General features: G+C 46.3%; 1 protein-coding gene across 19 annotated transcripts in view; it reads right to left on the bottom strand.

Moving 5' to 3' along the window:
- The window catches only part of Palm2akap2 (PALM2 and AKAP2 fusion), a 461,068-nt gene that overhangs the window by 105,434 nt on the left and 336,611 nt on the right, over window positions 1-19,023 (bottom strand). For 3 of the 19 annotated variants that reach the window (XM_087547952.1, XM_087547954.1, XM_087547959.1), the window contains exon 1: window positions 6,061-6,187. The gene's annotated coding sequence lies outside the window, so the exon portion shown is untranslated. 19 annotated transcript variants of the gene reach the window in all.

The raw sequence follows: 19,023 nt of genomic DNA, 5'->3' as shown, positions 1-19,023 counted from the left end.
TGAGCTGCCCACCATGGGTACTGAGAGCCAAACTTGGGTCCTCTGTAAAAGTAGTGTGTGCTGTCAACCAGCCCCAAGCCCAAGGTTTCTTTTTTTTTTTTTTTTTTTTTTTTGGTTCTTTTTTTCGGAGCTGGGGACCGAACCCAGGGCCTTGCGCTTCCTAGGTAAGCGCTCTACCGCTGAGCTAAATCCCCAGCCCCAAGCCCAAGGTTTCTTAACATAGTTGTAGCTGATCCGTGGGGCAGGATGAATGTCTGCCGCTGTGGGGAGGCTGTCTGGGGCTCTGAAGGATGGACTCTGGTCTGTATCCACTCTTCCAGCCCCAATGAAATAGGCTCTTCTTTCAGGTCCGGTCTGCTAACTCGAGTCCTAAGGTCCGGACATTTTTCATGCCCAGCCTACTCCCAAATCCAAAGAAGCAGGACTTCCCTGCAACCACCTTGTATACAAATCCTCAATAATTTAGTCGATCTTGACTCAACAGACCTGAGATGGGGATGGGGTCTTACCTTCCCCACCATCAAACGCTGGGTCTCCACACTAGGCTCATCATACCCTGTGGGAGAAAGGTCTCTAGCTCCTGAGTATTACCAGGGGAGGCAGTATGAAAGGCAGAAAGATTTCTGCAAGTTCACAGCAAGCCTGGGCTACAATATCAAGTTCCATCTTGAAAAAGAGGGGGAGGGGGAAGGAAGAGAAAGAGGAAGGAAGAGAAGCAAACAAAAACAAGTAGAGTGTGATCCTAATGCTAACATCTCTGCTGGGGCTCTGGGTTCCCAGAATCCCTCATTCCTACCATTCTAGGAACAACAGAACTCTATGCACTCATAAACAAGGTGTATTCCTAGGAAGTTCTAGTTAGTGCAGAGCTAGGATCCCTAAACAGGGAGAGGATGCTGGATCATCACTGGACTGAGCTAAACAGTGCCCTGTATAGACGTTCTGAGGGGAAGGAAGACTATCTAGAAACTGTCAGGGATAGGCATGTTCTGCTTTCTAAATCGTGCCTGGTTACTTTTCAAACCAACATCCTTCATAGACTGTTCTGGTCCATCCTAGCCTGGGAGAGCTGGCTGCTCTCATCCGATGAGCGATTTGGGCTAAACATAGAGAATACTTTTTTGTATCTGATTTTTAAAATGGGCTGATGAGATGGCTCGTTGTGTAGACGGCTTGCAGTGGAAGCCTGCCGATCTGAGTTCTATCCCCAGAACCTGAGTAACAAAGTTAGTTGTCCCCTGACCTCCATGTGTGCATCATGACATGCACATGCCCCTACATACATCATGCATATGAACAGTGCTAAACAAAACTTGGGGGCTGGTAGATAGGTAGCTAAAGGCACTTGTTACCAAGCCTGAGGACCTGAGTTTGAACCCCAGAAGCCACATAGTAGATAAAACCTGCTTCCACAGGTTATCCTCTGCCACGGCACACAAGTGCACACATAAGCACACGCATATTCATGAATTCAGAAGCATGTACATGTTTAAAACTATATTGTAGGGCTGGAGAGATGGCTCAGCAGTTAAGAGCGCTGACTGCTCTTCCAGAGGTCCTGAGTTCAATTCCCAGCAACCACATGGTGGCTCACAACCATCTGTAATGGGATCTGATGCCCTCTTCTGGTGTGTCTGAAGACCGCTACAATGTACTCATATACATAAATCTTTAAAATAAATAGATACAAATATCTTGTAATAAACTGTTTTTGTAATGTGTAGGAATTAACTCTAAATTAATGCCTGTGCTACATTCGCCTCATTGAGGTGCCACAGAACATGCAAACATCACACTGTCAATCTGTCCACGGTTAACTGCAGAGCGGACACGATCCAGGCTTCTCAGGTTTTCCCTAAAACATTTTTATTCCAACTTCCATTGAAAATTGTCACCTTATAAAATGATCATCTCTCTGCCTTAGCAACTCAAGTAACTTCCCAGAGTCTCCTGTGGCACTTTGGGACAGAGTCCCGGCAGCACCATCATACTGTGGGTCAGTGAGTGAACTTAAAGCCAAGATTTGTGGCTACTCAAAGTGAAGGTGAAGATGTGTAAAAAAGGATGACACATGTGTGACACATGTGTGACACACTACAATTTCACAAGAGGTTTTTGTTTTTGTTTTAAATTCTATCTTATTTTATTTTCTTTGGGCAAGGAGGTTGCAAGGGGGAGGGGAGGGGATACAAAGGAAGGGAGTGATGAGTGGGATTAGGGTACATGATGTGAAATTCTCACACACACACACATCAATAAAAAGTTACAAAAGAAAGAAAGATAAAAGGAAAGGCCAGTGTAGAACCCAGTAACAGGACAGTGACTTGGAGAGTAAGTGGGAGACAAGAATGGGACACCAGACAAAGCGTGCACGCACACTGCCAAGTGAAAAAGAGAGGCCATGAGGCAGGCACCCAGGTTCAGAAAATCTCCACAGTCGAGCTTCTACATCAGAGCGAGGAATGAAATGAATGACAGACATCCTATATAGTTACTGGTTACTGGCATCTAAAAACAGGAAAAAACCAACTTTAATGTAATGCAGGACTGCAGCGACACAGGCAGGGCTTACAAAATTCTACCTCAAGATTCTTAAATAAACAATGCCAACATTAAAATATAAAGGACAGTCCCGTTGTTAGTCTTTATGCTAGTGGCTAGGTGTCCACCCATTTATTCGTTCATTTAACAACTAATAACAAAATAAAATACAATAAGATAAAACAAAGACTATCACACTGAAGTTGGACAAGATAAACCAAGAGAGAGAAAAGAGCGCAAAAGAAGCCCAGGAATCAGTCCCACTTGTTGACGCATTCAGGAATCTTATAAAAACACTAAACTAAAGGTAAGTGCAGAGGCCCTGGTGCAGCTCCGTGCAGGCCCTGTGCATGCTGCTTCAGTCTCTGCGAGTTCCCATGAGCTTTGCTCATGTTGACCTAGAGGGTCCTGCTTTCTCGATGTCCTCCATCCTCTCTGGCCCTTACACTCTTTCTGTCCCCTCTCCTCTTTCTTGGGGTTCCCTGAGCTCTGAGAGAAGGAATTCGATGGAGACATCCCATTTAGGGCTGAGTGGTCCAAGATCTCACTCTCTGCTTAATGCCTGATGCGGGTCATTGCATCCGTTCCCATCTGCTTCAGAAGGAAACGTCTTTGTAGCCTGCTGAGCAATGAACTGTGCATACACAGGATATCATTAGGCATCCTTTTTAACCCCTCCTTTCTGACTTGCTTGCTTGCTTTCACTTCACAGAAAATCTGCCTTTGGGTGTTGCGTGTGTAAGCCTAAACAAAACATCTCCTATCAAAACTTACTAAAATTGTTGAGCTTCGTACACACATTAAGCAGTCTCTGCCAAGTGCCAGTGGCTGGCACAGAGCCCATCTAGTTATCTAAGCACTTCGGTGACTCCTGTTTCTCACATCAAAGAAACAGTCATTCCAGTCGCTGACTGGAGTTCCAGTATCAATTCTACTAATGTTGTAATACATGGAAATAAAAGCACAGAACTAGAGAGCAAAACTTCACACTCGAGGAATTAATTTTCAGCGATGCTCCTGTTTCAATTATTAAAAAAAAAAAAACTCTTAACCCAACCTTCATCCAAATTCAATTTCCCCTTTATTTAAACTTCTCATTACCCTAGTAAGCAGAGGTGACTAATGAGAAGTGCAACGGAAATCTGGGCCACGAGTATTTTAAGAACCCATTAATTTTCATTTTAAAGTGTGTGGTTGGTTACTTTTTGAGACAGGGTCTCTCTCTCTCTCTCTCTCTCTCTCTCTCTCTCTCTCTCTCTCTCCCTGGTTGACCTGAGATTCTCTATGTAGATCGGGTTGCCCTCATACTCACAGAGATCTACCTACTTCTGAGTGCTGTCATTAAAGGCATGCACCCCGCCCCCTCCCCGAGACAGGGTCCATTCCACAGCTCAGGCTGACCTGGAACTCAAGTCTTTTGGCAAGCCTCCCGCTTCTGCTTAGTATAAGCCTAAGCCACTGTGCCCTACAAGAGCCCACTGACTCTGTGAGGATAGCACATATAAACCGGCAACAGCTAGAAGGTCCACGGTGCTAGTAGGTTAGCCCTATAATAAAATATTGAATGTCTGAGAAATACAACAACCAGCGGGGGTCATTTGATCAGTAAGTTAAGACGGCCTGCTTCACCTTACTGGAGATCCTCGGGCTACTGGGTCAGAACAAACCACTTACGAAAGTTAAATGAATTCTGACAACACCGCTCTGCACTTCGAAGGTAGAAAACACCGCCAACTGTCATGCCAAGGCTATGAGATAATGGGGATTTCAAAATGTTTGTCCTAACGCAAAGACCAGCCAAGCTGTTCGTGATTGCACCTCAGCATCCCAGAGACCAGGCGGAACTCCATGGTGCATTCTGCTGGGGCAGAGACGGAGGCCTAGACAAGGCTACCTTTGATGCTCCTGGCCCAGAGCTAACTAGGGTTGGGGGTGGGGGTGGGGCGTGTTCCTCGGGACTCTTGAGGTCCCTCTATCCAAGGGAGAGGATTCTCTTTTAAAAAAAGAAAAAGATCAAAAACAGAGTGGTGAGGAAGCAGGAGACAGCTGATCAGAACATGATCATTCATGTTAAAAAAAATAAATTCCTTCTCATAATACTATAAAATTTTGTCCGTCAAAACCGGGAATGCTGCCAGACTTAGAGAAAGAAAAGATGTTTGGTTAGAATGGAAATGCTGCCAGGGAGGCAAGAGTGATGCTTAAGTGAACTAACTCATCAGGACAAAGACAAGCCGTCCTGAGGCATGTTGGTGGCAGGTGCATAGCATGTATGCCTCCTCTTCACCCTCCCGGAGTCTGTGAGCACGTGCCGAGACAAAAAGAGCTTCCAGAGAGAAGTAAAACTTGTTCATAGATTCAAAGATATAATACGGCAGATAAAATTTGTTTTCAAAGACAAACGCCAGTAGTAAATTTGCTGGATTATTGTCACTGGGCTTGGAACCGACACAAGGAAAGGTGCTGATTTGCCAAAAGTCCCCAGTATGCAGTCTCTAGGGACAAACCACTACCGGGTCTGAGGAAATAACCCACTGCCATCCTTTTCACAGATGCACCTTTATATGGCTTGGGATGATGGATTTGACGTCAGGCCTATTGAGTAGCGTCTTCATCTGTGCTGCGGAGCTCGGCGACCCAGCTGCTAGCCCAGCCCATTTGGCTCTCAGCACTGGCTGCTCCAACCCTCATCCGCTCTCATCCGGCCACCTGCGCCACTGCTCTCCGGTGCGGGTTGCCGTTCTCACGGGCTTCGTTTCTGTCCCTTCTAATCTACTGGCTTTCTCTAGAGTTTCCCAGGGCTGCCAGAGTCTCTCTGCCTCTCATCCTTGCCAGCGTGCCTCCTCTACGAACTTCACCAGTGGCACTCTCCTCTGCGACCTGCTCCTAAAATTCCCTTCAAAGTATTCCCAGAGACTCTCACCCGGGCTTCACTCGAAATGAAACCCAGTTCGAACTCCTGAAGGCCGAGCCTCAGGACAGACGAACCTGCTCTCTCTCGAACCCCAACCTTCCTGCCCTTCAGAACCGTTGCGTCCTCCATCAGCTGAAGAGTTCAGTAGCCTAGACTCCAGTCCAGAACTGCTCCGGCTGAGCACCCTAGGCCTCAGTTTCCTAGCAAATCTATGGACTTCTAAAGATGCCGCCAGCACCGCCACCCCAGCAGTCAGGACCCGAGCCTTTTGGCTAACTGACCTCGGTGCTCCACCCCTACTGGCTCTTGGGCACAGCCACATTTGATTTCACCGGTTTTCATGTACATCTCGGCGGAAGGTGGGGCTGTTTATTTTTTAAAGCATATGTAAGTATTGAATAAAGCAGCCCGAAGCCCGGCCCTGCCCCAAACCTAAGAAATGCAAAGGCACATGGACCTTTCCAGCTCCAGTGGCTTCCCAGACAGGAACCACTAGACACAGATTTGAAGACTCCGTTGGTCCTGAAAATCCTTCAGGATCCCGGTGCTGGAGAGCACTCTAACCCCAGAGTTCCGAACTGCCACGCCCCAACTTGGACACCCACCTCTAGGCGCCAGTTCCGTGGGCGCAGTCCTCCGGCTCCGCTCCAGCGTGGTGCGGCTGCCGCCTGCTGCTCCCAGCGTCCAGGGAAAGACACGGCACAGCCCCAAGCTGGGGCCAGCGCATCTGCCAGGAGCAGCAGCCTCTGGGCTCGCTAGGCACCCGGGAGCCCCGCCCACCCACCCGGGCCCGCCCCACCCACCCGGGCCCGCCCCACCCACCCGGGCCCGCCCCACCCACCCGGGCCCGCCCCACTCTAGGCCGGTGGTCCGCCCTCCTTTTTCACTGCTCCTCCCCATCCACCCAAACCTGCTCTTGGTAGCTAGAACAGAACCTAAGGCCCTAAGAAATGAATAAGTGAATGCGTGCATGCCTGCGTGAATGAATGGAGAAACGAGTGATGGGAGAAGTGTCAAGAGAATGTTTTCTATTTTTTAAAAAAGATTTATTTATTTATTTATTATATATAAGTACACTGTAGCTGTCTTCAGATACACCAGATACATCTCTTTACAGATGGTTGTGAGCCACCATGTGGTTGCTGGGAGTTGAACTCATGACCTCTGGAAGAGCAGTCGGGTGCTCTTAACCGCTGAGCCATCTCTCCAGCCCAAGAGAATGTTTTCTAACTGGGGAGGGCACCGCGTGTCTGAGTTAGTGCATGGGTGGGTGCCTGTGAAGGCGTTGCCAAGTGTATATATGTGTATGAGTGTGTATGGAAGTGTGTGGATGCCTGTGCATGCTCACAGAGCCCGGATACTAAGTTCCTACCTCAGGGGGAGAAAGCCATGACTGGCCCCTGGGTAAGAGCCAACGCAGAGGGTATGGCTGGGAACTGTTTCTTAGTTATAAAGAGAATTTAATGTGTTCCAAAGGCTGAGATGCCGATAGAGAGAGGTTCTGGAAAATCTTTGGTTCGTCCATCCTTCAGACTGCTGTGTCCGTGCTGGTCCGTAGCTGCTTAGTGTCAGAGCGTGTCTGTTAACAATGCCAGAGTTGGGCAAGGAAGCAGCTGATGCCCCGCGTTTGGCTCCATTAGGCAGGTGGCCAGCCATCCCTCATTTCAGAGAGGTCTGAAATTTCAGTCTGTCATCCCCTCCCAACCATGAATATTTAAATAATGTTAATGACCCTTTGAGAGCCGACCAGCCCAGAGGTCCTTAGAGAGGACACCATAAATGACCCTCACAGAAAATAGTACTGTCAAAAAGCAAGCTATTGTGGCTCTTATGCAGCTATAGGGCAAGTTGTTTGTTGAGGGGGAAAAAAATCACGAAGTGGAGTCAGAGGCAACTTTTCACCAGGAAAGTGTTTCCCCAGTGATCCAAAGCCAGGCCAGTCTGATTCCTTTACAGTCCCTAGGGCTTTCCCAGTTCTCCTCAGCTGTCCCCTCCCCCGCCCACAATCACAGGGCCCTGGGCTCAACTTCTGAAAGTCTGTTTGAATGACAAACACAGCCGGGAAAGGTCTTTGCCCCAGCCTGACTTCATTTTCCTAACCTTCTTTGTATTGGAAATCTGGGACCTCCAGAGGTTAGGGAAGTGAAATTAGGCTGGGATTTCCCTGAAAGCCAGGATGGCTTTCCTAAGGACCAGGGAACCAGACCTCCTGTGAGAAAAGCTTTCTCCTGCCTGAACACTTCCCCAACTCTGACCCAGGGAATCCTGTAAAGTCTTCCAAGGAGACTTTGATAGGCTACTTCTCCAGCGCCGATGAAATGAGCCAATTTAAGACAGATTAGATTACATTAAGGGCAGGGTTATTTGGGAAGCTGTTCTTGGGTGGGCAAATTTACTGGCCCAAGGACCAGGGAAGTCACCATGGGGGAGGGGGAGGGGAGGGAGAGAAAAGGGGACAGGCACGCAGAGAGAGGAGAGACCAAAATGCCTGGATTTTATAGGGAAGGGCAGCCCAGCCCCTGGGCTGGAAAGTTCAGGGTTGGGGGAGGGTATGCCAAGTAGGAACTGAGGGATGCTGGGGAACCTGAAAGCCCCGTCTGCCTTGGTTTGTAAAATATGTACCTCAGTCCCTTGTCCTGGTTCCGAAACCAAACAGACTTCCCTAACTCTCAGTCAGGCTTCTTCCCCCTGGTATTTAGAGATTGTCTCGTGGACGTTTTGTTTTGCTTTGTTTGCTTGGGGTCTTTTGAGACAGACTCGCACTCTATAGTCCTGGCTGATCCTAAGAGGCCACCACGCCTGCTTTTCACCATTGGTTTTTTGTATTTTTTAGACACTATTGGATTTCAGTAGTATTTATTATTGGCTAGCATCAACTATCCTCCCTTCCTGCCTTCTTTCCCTCTTTCTTCACCCCTCCTTTCTTCTTCCTTCCTCCTTAATCTATAATCGCAGCCCTTAAGAGGCAAAGGCAGAAGCCATGCTATCACTTGGACACCAACCTGGAGAGTTCTGGGATATCCTGGGCTACAATCTGGTGAGTTCTGAGCTAACCTGAGGTACAGTGTGAGATCTTATCTCAAAAAAAAAAAGAAAAGAAAAAGAAAAGAAAGAAAGGAAGAAAGAAAGAAAGAAAGAGGAGAGAACAGAAAAAGAAAGAGATATTGGGTACCCTACATCCTAACACTATTTTGAATATATCAGTGTTGCTTGAGAATGCTCCCTACAAGGAATATGCGTGGGGAGGTATTTATTTTATGTCCCACAACTAGACAAGGAAGGCTTCCAAAATCAAAGCAGAGGTGATGGTCTTTACAGACCCCACCTCGGCAAGGGTTTCATCATCTCCCCTTCCCTGTATAGGCCTAAATTAGAGCAAGCATAAAAGTTACTAAGGAAATTACTTCATTACTAGGCAGTGGTGGCTCACACCTTAAATCCCACCACTTGTGAGGCTGAGGCAGGAGGTTCTCTGTGAATTCTGGTCTACAGAAAGAATGAGTTCCAGAATAGCCAGGGCTACCTGAGAAACCCTGTCTCAGAGAGAGAGAGAGAGAGAGAGAGAGAGAGAGAGAGAGAGAGAGACAGAGACAGAGACAGAGACAGAGAGACAGAGAAAGAGAGACAGAGACAGAGAGAGATGGAGAAACAGACAGAGATTTGTCTTATCATTAGAATTGAGTAAATGATGAATTACTTCTTTTCCAAAGCAATGTCAATGTTCTATTTAATTTGAAAGTTTATAGCATTCTATAGAAAGAAAGAAAAAAAAAACCTGCTGGTAACATTGACATTGCCAGGAAAAAAAGCTGGTTCAATGCATGCTGGTGTTATATTGGAAAATGTTTCTGGTACTTTTCAAAATATTGAAGAAGTAACCATGCTTAAACTTCTTTTTGGTATTGTTTAATGTGTGCGTGCCCCCCACCCCCCAATAAATCTCTCTCCTGAGACATGGTGTGTGGTGTGATCTCTTTGTAGCACACCTTGGCCCTGGCCCACCAAGGTATCTCCTGCTGCCTAATCTACCATGTGTAACCACATGGAGCCCAGGGGTGCAACTCAGGCCATCAGGCTTGGAAGCAAGGGCCTTTACCACACAGTTTTGTGTTTGGTTGGTTTAGGGATGCTGGTGAGTTTTTAAAGACAGGATCTTTCTATGTGTCTCTGGCTTTCCTGGAACTCACTACATAGACCAGGCTGTCCACAGAGTTACAGCTGTTCCCCTGTATCTGCCTGCCCAGTGCTGAGATTAAACGTGTGTGGCACCGTGACCAGCTCAGGCTGGTCTTAAATTCCCTATGTAGTGGAGAATCTTTAAGGCCTTAAAATTTTGTTCGTTTGTTTGTTTTTAACTCTGTGTGTGTACATGTGAGAGCAGAAGCCAGAGGTCAATCCTGAATGTCATTCCAAGCAGGCTAGCCTAACCAGCCAGAGGACCTCAGGGACCTTCCTGTCCATTGTTCCCAAGTACTGGGATTATGTATACTCCACCATGCCTGGCTTTTGTGTGTAGATTCTGGGGATCAAACTTAGGTTCTTTTGCTTGCACAGAGAGCACTTTATTGGCTAAGCCATGTCCCCAACTCCAGAATAACAGTTACTAAAGCTGAGCATTTCAGAAACAAGCACATCTCTCCTAGATGTGCTTGAGTAGCCTCTTAGAATGAATGGCTCCTACTCCCATGGACAAAACACAACCTGAAGGAATAAATGTTACCTGCTTGTAAAAGCCCCCTACATTGTCCAAGGACAGACAGCCCTCCATGGTAGCCAGCCTTCTGCAGGGTTTTGCTTTGTTTTAGGGAGAGGTGAGATTTCTTTCTTTTTTTTTTTTTTTTTTCCGGAGCTGGGGACCGAACCCAGGGCCTTGCGCTTGCTAGGCAAGTGCTCTACCACTGAGCCAAATCCCCAACCCCGAGATTTCTTTCACTACCAGCTAGGTGAACATTTTTCTCTTGAGATGCCTCTCCCCTACTGTTGGTGCACTTTAAACAACCCCATGGGTAGGAGTAGCCATCTATGGACTCAAGAAGTAAGATGTAGGACAAAAGTGATGGGCGAGCAATCAGCCTGGACACTTCCGTCCCCTTCTTCCATCTGAGCAAAACAAACTAAGTCCGTAATGGCCTAACCTCAGAAGTGAACAGGTTCCCCAAACTCAAAGATTAGTCATGTGACAGTGGAGGCAAACACCTTTAATTTCAGAGACAGGCTGCTCTCTGAGTTCAAGAGCAACAGAGTAAGTTCCAGGGCAGTCAGGGCTACACAGAGAAACCTTGTCTTGAAAAACAAAACAAAACAAAAACTAAGGAACAAATGGACCTGAGATTGTACCAGAGAGCTGATCTGAAAATCCAAAGAGTCCAAGACTGTCCACAGTGAAAGAGAATTTGCCATCTCATCCTTCTAACAAGGACTGAGACAAGAAGCATCAGCTGGAGGATTTCAGTTGTCAGCACTGGATGAGTTCATAGTAAATCTGAGGTCGGCCTGAGTGCTACCTAGTGAAACTCTATTGCTCCATCACCATCACCAATCAATCAATAACAAAGGCAAGGATAAACTGGCTGCAACATTTGTCACTTGTGATTGTCTGACTTAATCCAGATGACCTAGTTGTTAGGAGGGAACCTCATTTCTCCCTTCTGTATCCATGTGCGTCCCTGATTTGAAACTGGACCTTTAAGTTGATATCCTCTTCCCTGAAAGAGAAGGACCATTCTTCACTCCAGAGGGTTGAAGCAACTCTTCACCCCCCCCTTCAACCCCCTCTACAACCACCAGATAAACACAAAAACAAACACACATTAAAAATAAGATCACTTTTCTGGAGCCAGGTATGGCGACAGAACCCTAAAATCTCTTGACAGGAGAATCTCAAACTCATGGCCAGTCCAGGCAATGCCAAGGCCACCTCTCAAAATGAACAAGAAAACAGCTGGGTGTGGTATCTCAGGATTATAATCCCAGAATCTGGGAGGCTGAGGCTAATGGTTTGTCACAAGTCTGAGACCAGCCAGGACTGTATTAATAAATTCTTATGAGCCAGAGCGAGACCATGTCAGAAAAAACAAACAATAAAAAACAAAAACCTTACCTTTTCTAAAATATCAAAAACAGAAACAAAACAAAATCAAGAACTAACTCTTCCAAAAGGTTAGAACCGGTTTCCATGCGCACATGTGTGTGTATGTGTGTGACATGGGTGTGTTTTCCATGTGCATATGAACGTGTGTGTGAATGCACATGTATGAGTATGTGTGAGAGTGTGTTACGTCTGAATATGTATTGGTCTTGAACTCCTTCCCTGAGTGATCTAGATCCAGGAATCTGTATTTGTTTGCATTTGATGCTCCCCCACATCCTGGTTTGGGGAGCTCAGTCACCCCAGTAGGAAAGGGTGAGGTAAGCAAGGGGACAGAACAGCTTCCTCTGAGAACACTTGGCTCCGGGGCCAGGTTTACTCTCAGTCCTGGTCCTGGCACTTTGCCTCACTGGCCTTTCCTTTGCTTTCTCTCCAGGGCTTCTCACTTCTGGTGCCCGGAGCAGTGCCTTCCTGCCTAGTCCACGTTTACTTCCTTTTCCCGAATTCTCACCCGTGGTCTCTCTGCCAATCTCTGACATAAGGAAGGGGTCACCTCGTTCCATTCACCCAGCTGTTTCAGCCTGGCTTGTTTTTTTTGAAACAGGGTTTCTCTGTTCAGCCCCAACCATCCTGGAACTCACTCTGTAGACCAGGCTGGCCTGGAACTCACAGAGATCCGCCTGCTTCTGCTTCCAGAGTGCTAAAGGCACACGTCACCACAGCCAGCTTCTTTCAGCCTTTTAAAATAGCTCTTTTAAAAACACACTCCGAAAGCCCAGTGAGGTGGCCCATGTGGATAATCAGAGCACCCAAGGACCTGGGATGGCACATTCATGCAAGTTCAGGGACAACCACCTGGGTAGTTCCAGGTCAGTGCTGGGTGTAGAGTGAGCCCTTCTTGGAAAAAAAAAAAAAGCCAAAAAGCCTCAGACCAGAATCCCTATGATAAGGACCAAAACAGTAAACTAAATTAGCCATGCCTGTTATCCCAGAATTAGGAGGTAGAGACAGGAACCTAAGGAGTTCCAGGTCATCTTTGGCTATATAGCAAGTTCAAAGCCAGTTTGAGCTACTGGGGACCTTATCTCAAACTAAGCAAAACCAACCAACCAACCAAATGTGCATGCGCATGCACACACACACACACACACACACACACACACACACACACACACACACTCAGATAACCCTAGCTTCGAGGAAGCTCAAGCAGAAGGATCTCAAATTTGAAGCCAGTACCAGCTATAGTGAGTTCCAAGCTAATCTAGACAATAGGCTAGCTTGTCTCAATCAATCAATCGATCGATCAATCAATCAATAGGGCATGGTAGTGCACCCCTGAGATCCCAGCACTTAGGAGTCAGAGTCAGAAGAATCAGAAACTCAAGGTCATCCTTTCCTACATAGTGAGTGAATTCAAGGCCAGACTGGGTTACCAGAAGACTCTGTACAAAAAGGGACCATGGAGGAGAGGGGACCTGCACAAGTAACAATACAAGATTCTGTGTGGGCTTCACCTGTCTCCCCTGCAGTGGCCTGTGAGCTCATTTGTCGTTAATATGTTAGTTTGGTAATTACCAACATACTTCTACACAGTCCTGGCAATCTGTCGTGGCTGACATTTTTATCTTGTTTAACTAATTTGAAAACACTAGTGAGCACTGCAGAGGTGATGTCCTACAGGAGAGACAACACAGGACAAAGTTCTCACTAAGCATGGTGCTGCAAGCCTTAGAAGATGTGTCACATACTTGGAAGGCATGCAGCTGGCTCACCAGCTAAGCCAGCGCCAGCAAGCTAGCAAGAAACTGTAAGTTTTCATCAAGAATCTTCATCAGTGCCTGGGTTTCATGAGACTCTACCGTCTGATTCCAACAGTGCTCAGCTCTCTTCTCGGTGTTAAGAAAGCTTGTGACTGGTTTTGGTTTTGGTGCTGGGAATCAAAGCCAGGGCCTCACTGAGCAAACCCTGTGCCTCTGAGCCACACTGCCCCTATCTGAAGAATTATATTTTAGTTTATTGATGTCTTGGGTTTGGTGTTTTGCTTGGTCTTTTGTAACCCAGACTAGCTTCAAACTCCTGAAAAGCCTGTCTCAGTCTTCCAAGTGCTGGGATTATAGACAGGTACCAATATAGTCTGTGTTTGCTTTGTTATGTTTTATTTGTTTTTAAGTCAGGGTCTCACTATATAGTTTTGACTCGAACTGTCTTGGAACTTCCTACGTAGATCATGCTGGTCTTGAACTCACAAAGATCTTCCTTCTTCTGCCTCCCAAGTATTAGGATTAAAGTCCTGCACTAGCACACCCAGCTTTTTTTTCTTTTTTTTCTTTTTTTGTAATGGCAACATACTCAGATGGCAGAGTGTTTGACTACTATGAACAAAGCCTAAGAAACTATGGCATTTTCTTAGTAATTTTCAAGCCTTTCCCCTCCCTCCCTCTGAACTTTTAAGTACAAACTATTAAATTATAGAAAGAACTGTGAAAGTTTTTAGTCATAACAGGGGGGAGATAGAAGACTACATTGGCATTTACAATTTTAATAATCCTGATTATGGCAGAGGCAATCCTCTCTGACTTTTTTTTTTCTTTTTAATGTGGCTGGCTTAGTTGTTAAGAACATCTGTTGCTCTTGCAGAGGGCCCGGGTTTAGTTATCCAATCTGCATCAAGCCACAACCACCTGTAACTTCAGGTCCAGAGGATCTGACACCCTCTTTTGGTCTCAGCTGACATCATAGACCTACTTACAGGTCACACACATAAAACAGCCTCACACATAAACTGCTTTTTTTTTTTAAGGTGGGTTTTTTTGTTTTTTGTTTTTGTTGTTATTTGGGTTTTGTTTTGTGCAGGTCTTGTCAGATTGGGACCATGGGTTGACGCAAGATCACTTTAAAACCACAGTCGTTGTGCTGGCAACATATGGTACAATAAGACAAGGGCACTTACCACCAAGACTAATGGCTGGCGTTTAATCCTAGGGACCCACAAAGTAGAAGGAGAGAACTGATTCCTCTAAGTTATCCTGACTTCCGTATGCATATTCATGGGAGGTGCACACGCGCGCGCGCGCGCACACACACACACACACACACACACACACACACACACACACGCACACATCAATCAATCAATCTAATTTTCAAACATGAAAAAGAAGAAGAAACTACAATCGACAGATGTAGACTCCACAGGTTTAGAATCCCAGCAACCTTCCTGTTGAAGGCCATAAAACCGAACAGAAGACTCGAGCAAAACAAGGAAACCCACCCAGATAACGTCTTGTCTTAGAGTTCCTCCTAGAGAGTCCCGTGTCCCCTGCTCCGGACTGAGGCTCCTGCCTGTTAAGTAATTCATGGGCAGGCTGAGAGAAGACAGTGGCACAGAGCAAGTAGAGTAGGGTGCTCACGTGCTGGGAGGCGGGGCGGGGCTACTCCTGTGCTCCTGACGAGATTAGACCTTTTATAGTTTTTCTCCCTTGTATGGCTGAGGACAAATCAGATGTCAGCAATATGACAGCTAGAGCTAGATAAAAATTCCAGGGAACTAAAGTCATTCTTAGTTTACAAGACAGCAGAATGTCAGAAAGAAAGGAAGAAAGAAAGAGAGAGAGAGAGAAGGAGGGAGGGAAGGAGAGAGAGAGGGAGGAGTGAGCTGGGTTTGAGTCCTGTTCCATCACTGTGCAAACTTAGAAAAGCTGCTCAGTCTCTCTGTCCCTCCAAATCCTTCCTTATCTTTTCTAAGACTTATGACCAGCAATTACATCTTCTCCTAAAACAGAACCAGTCTGGCTGCCTGGCAATACTAGTATGTGCTTCCAAATGCTTGTGCTGTCCCCAGGTAGCTGAAGCAGGAGGGTGGAGTGCATGCATGCCTGCATGTGTGTTAGTTGGCAGCCTGTTCTAGCTACTGAAGCAATCATCTTTCTCTTTTCCTATTCTGTTTGAAACAAGGTCTCACTGTGTAGCCTTGACTAACATAGAGCTCAGTTTTGGACCAGCCTAGCCTTGAACTCACAGAGATCCACTTGTCTCTGACTCCAGAATGCTGGGACTAAAGGTGTGTGCCACTACTCCTGGCTTCTTTCCTCTATTTTTAATTTTACAAAAGTATATTTTTATTTTATGTGCTTGTATGTGTGTCTTTGGAAGGGTGTTGCATCCCCTAAAACTGGAGTCATAAATAGTTGTGAAATGCCATGTGGCCCTGGGAATTGAACCTGGGTCCCCTAGAAGAGTGGCTGATGCTCTTAACTGATAAGCCATCTCTCTCTCTAGCACCTATTCTTAATTTCTAAGACACCGTTTTATGTAGGATGTCTGGCCTGCGTGTACAAAGTCCTCACAGAGGTCCCCCTGGAACTATTTGTAAGCCTCTGTATGGTTGCTAGGACCAGAACCCAGCTCCTTTGCAAATGTTTTTAGCTCATGGGCCAGCTCTCCAATCTCTACATACATTTACTGCAACTGGATACGATGCTATACACCTGTGATCCCAGCACTTGAGAGGTGGAAGCTGTAAGATTAGGAGTTCAATACTGCCCCAGCTACATAGGGAGTTTGGGGCTAGCTTGGGCTACAAGAGACACAAGAGAAAACAAATAATTTACATGAATATCTTGATTTTTCACTGCAAATTTTGTTTTGTTTTATTCCAGGTTGTGTGCTAGGCAAGTATTCTGCCACTGAGCTACCCTCTTGGCCCCACAGAGTACATGTTTAACCACAGTTTTTACTCCAACATCTCAGCATGGAGCAAGGCCCTAGAAAGTGGGTAGAGGAGATGGGCGAGGTGAGGGAGCTGCTCACTTAACCTTCAGTATTTATGAAGCAAGATAAACTCTCATGTGAATACAGATGTTGTTCTGAGGCTTGGGCTGGAGCTTGGGGACTTTGTGCTCTCTATTTCAGAAACGTGGGGCTCAGGGTGAATGGCCACAGAAATTCTGCTCAGGCTTTCTGAGTCATCTCTGATCATTTGGAGTGATAACAGATGCAGCAGGGACTGCAGAGACACCCCAGTTCCCTGCCTAAGTGGGATCCAGATTGCCCACCTTTCCACAGCACCTCAGGCCAGTGGTTTCTGAGGTTGCCGTCTGTGGTGTCTGAGTTTGGCTTGCTCGACTCAGTTGTGCTGGAAGCCACAGGCTCTGGCTCTTACACAGGAGCCTTGTTTCCAAAGCAGCTGGAGCAAATCATTATTAAGATAACACACACACACACATAACTCCCCCTGGGGCAGACTCAGAAGATGCAGATAACACTGACACAGCATCTAGAGCCTTCCTGTCATAAGACGCTCCCACTGCAGGAATGCTCAAAGAGAGGTAGAGAAAATACACGGATACACAGATGGGTACATCTGTGAATGTTTCGGAACTTTTGCTAGAAATATCCCCACCGCTGCCTTCTATTTTAGGAGGAAATCACTCTGAAAAGTTGTGGGGTGTTTTCTTGTTTGTTTGTTCGTTTGTTTGTTTTGTTTGTTTGTTTTGTTTTGTTTTTAGTGTCTCTTATATAACTGAGGTTGGCTTTGAACTCACAGAGGATTCTCTTGCTCTGCCTCCTAAGTACCAGAGATACCCACTGTGCTCCATCATGGCTGGCTTTGAGAAAGAGGCATCTTAGCAAATAACAAAGTTTGTAAAAGCACAGGGATATTTCACCAGGGGCTGGCATAATGGCTTGGTGGGTAAAGGCACTGGCCACAAAATCTGAAGGCCTGAGTTTGACCCCGGGAACCTATACCCCAGGAGAGAATCAAATGTGAAAAGCCATCCTCTCTCTGACCTTCACACACACAGGCATGCGCACATCCACCGACACCCACCTACATGCAATCAACCAATAAAAACATAATGAAAAGAATAACTTGTCAATGTTTTAAGAACTGGAATGAAGGCTTGGCCTGTCGTTCCGGCTACTTAGGAGGCTGGAGCAACAGGATAAGAAATGCAAGGCTGGCTCAGTCTTTGCACAAGGGAATTCAAGGCCAGACTTGGAAACAGAGTGACCCTGCTCAAAATGGAACAAAAGGTGGGGGGGGGGGGGAGCTGGGAGAGCTCTTTGTGGGAAAGTGCTTTGCCTAGTCAGAACAAGATCCTATGTTCAATCCATGTTACCACCTATACAAACAACAAACAAAACACAAACACATACACACAAACACACAACACACCCATATGCACACACACAATACACATATACCCACACGCACACCACACATACATATACCACACATACACACACACCACACTACACACACACCACACACACACATGCGCTCACACACACACCACACTACACACACACCACACATACCACACTACACACACCACACACACACACACATACACCACACTACACACACACCACACACACACACCACACTACACACCACACACACACACACACACACACACACCCAACATACACATATACATACACCACACACACACACCACACTACACACACCACACACACACACACACACACACACACACACACACACACACTAGGCTTGGCATGGTGGCATACACTTGTAATTCCTTTGTGCTTGGGAGGCAGAAGCAGGAAGATCCAGGTTATATTCAGCTACATAACAAGCTTAAGGCCAACCTGGGCTACATGAGACCGTGTTTCAAACTGGTATGGGGGAAGCTAATGGGCCCTGGGCAGAATTTCCTATTTTACTTTGTAGAGAAACTGGATCCAGCTTAGAAGCTTTAATTCCTAGGGGAAAATGTATATAGAGAGACATTTGCTGGTAGTCATGAAGGTCTCACTATGTGGCTCAGACAGACTTCAAACCTCAGGGCAGGTATGGGCATTCACACTTAATAGTTACCAGTGTATTGTGTGCACTGAAACTACACCTCTGTCTGGTTTAGACTTTCATAAAACATACATCTTGAATAGTAATTACCAGAGTCCACGCTTTGGAAGTAGGCTTTCTCCCTAGACCTCAACAGAACAAATATACTGGCAAGTTTTATGTCAACTTGTTGCCAGATTGAGAAAATGCCTCCATAAGATCTTAGTGATGGCTCATGGTGGGTGGGACTATCCTGGGGCTGGTGGTCCTGAGTTCTATAAGAAAACAGGCTGAGCAAGCCAACAACCAGCATCCATCCATGGCCTCTGCACCAGTTTCTGCCCCAGGCTTCTGTCCTGGTTGAGTCCCTGTCCCGACTTCCTGTAATGAGTAACTATGATGTGGAAGTGTAAGCCACGCCCCCGCCCCCACTTGCTTTTGGTCATGGTGCCTCCTCAGAGCACTAAAAAGCCTAATTAGGACACCAGACTTAAATCAAAATGGAATCATCCACATGGCAGTGACTTGTTATTAAACCAAAAATAAGTTCTACTCAAGCCTTAAAGAGATTGGGACAATGAGAGACAGCCAAGTTTCCTAAGCAGAGAATTACAAAGCACTTCTGCTTCAACGCTTATGCCCTTTCATCCTTTGGTCCTGACA

The sequence above is a fragment of the Rattus norvegicus genome, chromosome 5 (assembly GCF_021556685.1).
Source record: "Rattus norvegicus strain SHRSP/BbbUtx chromosome 5, alternate assembly SHRSP_T2T, whole genome shotgun sequence".
In the NCBI taxonomy this organism is placed as follows: domain Eukaryota; kingdom Metazoa; phylum Chordata; class Mammalia; order Rodentia; family Muridae; genus Rattus; species Rattus norvegicus.
The sequence above is the reverse complement of the archived record's forward strand: the minus strand, read 5'-3'. Positions and strand labels throughout refer to the sequence as shown.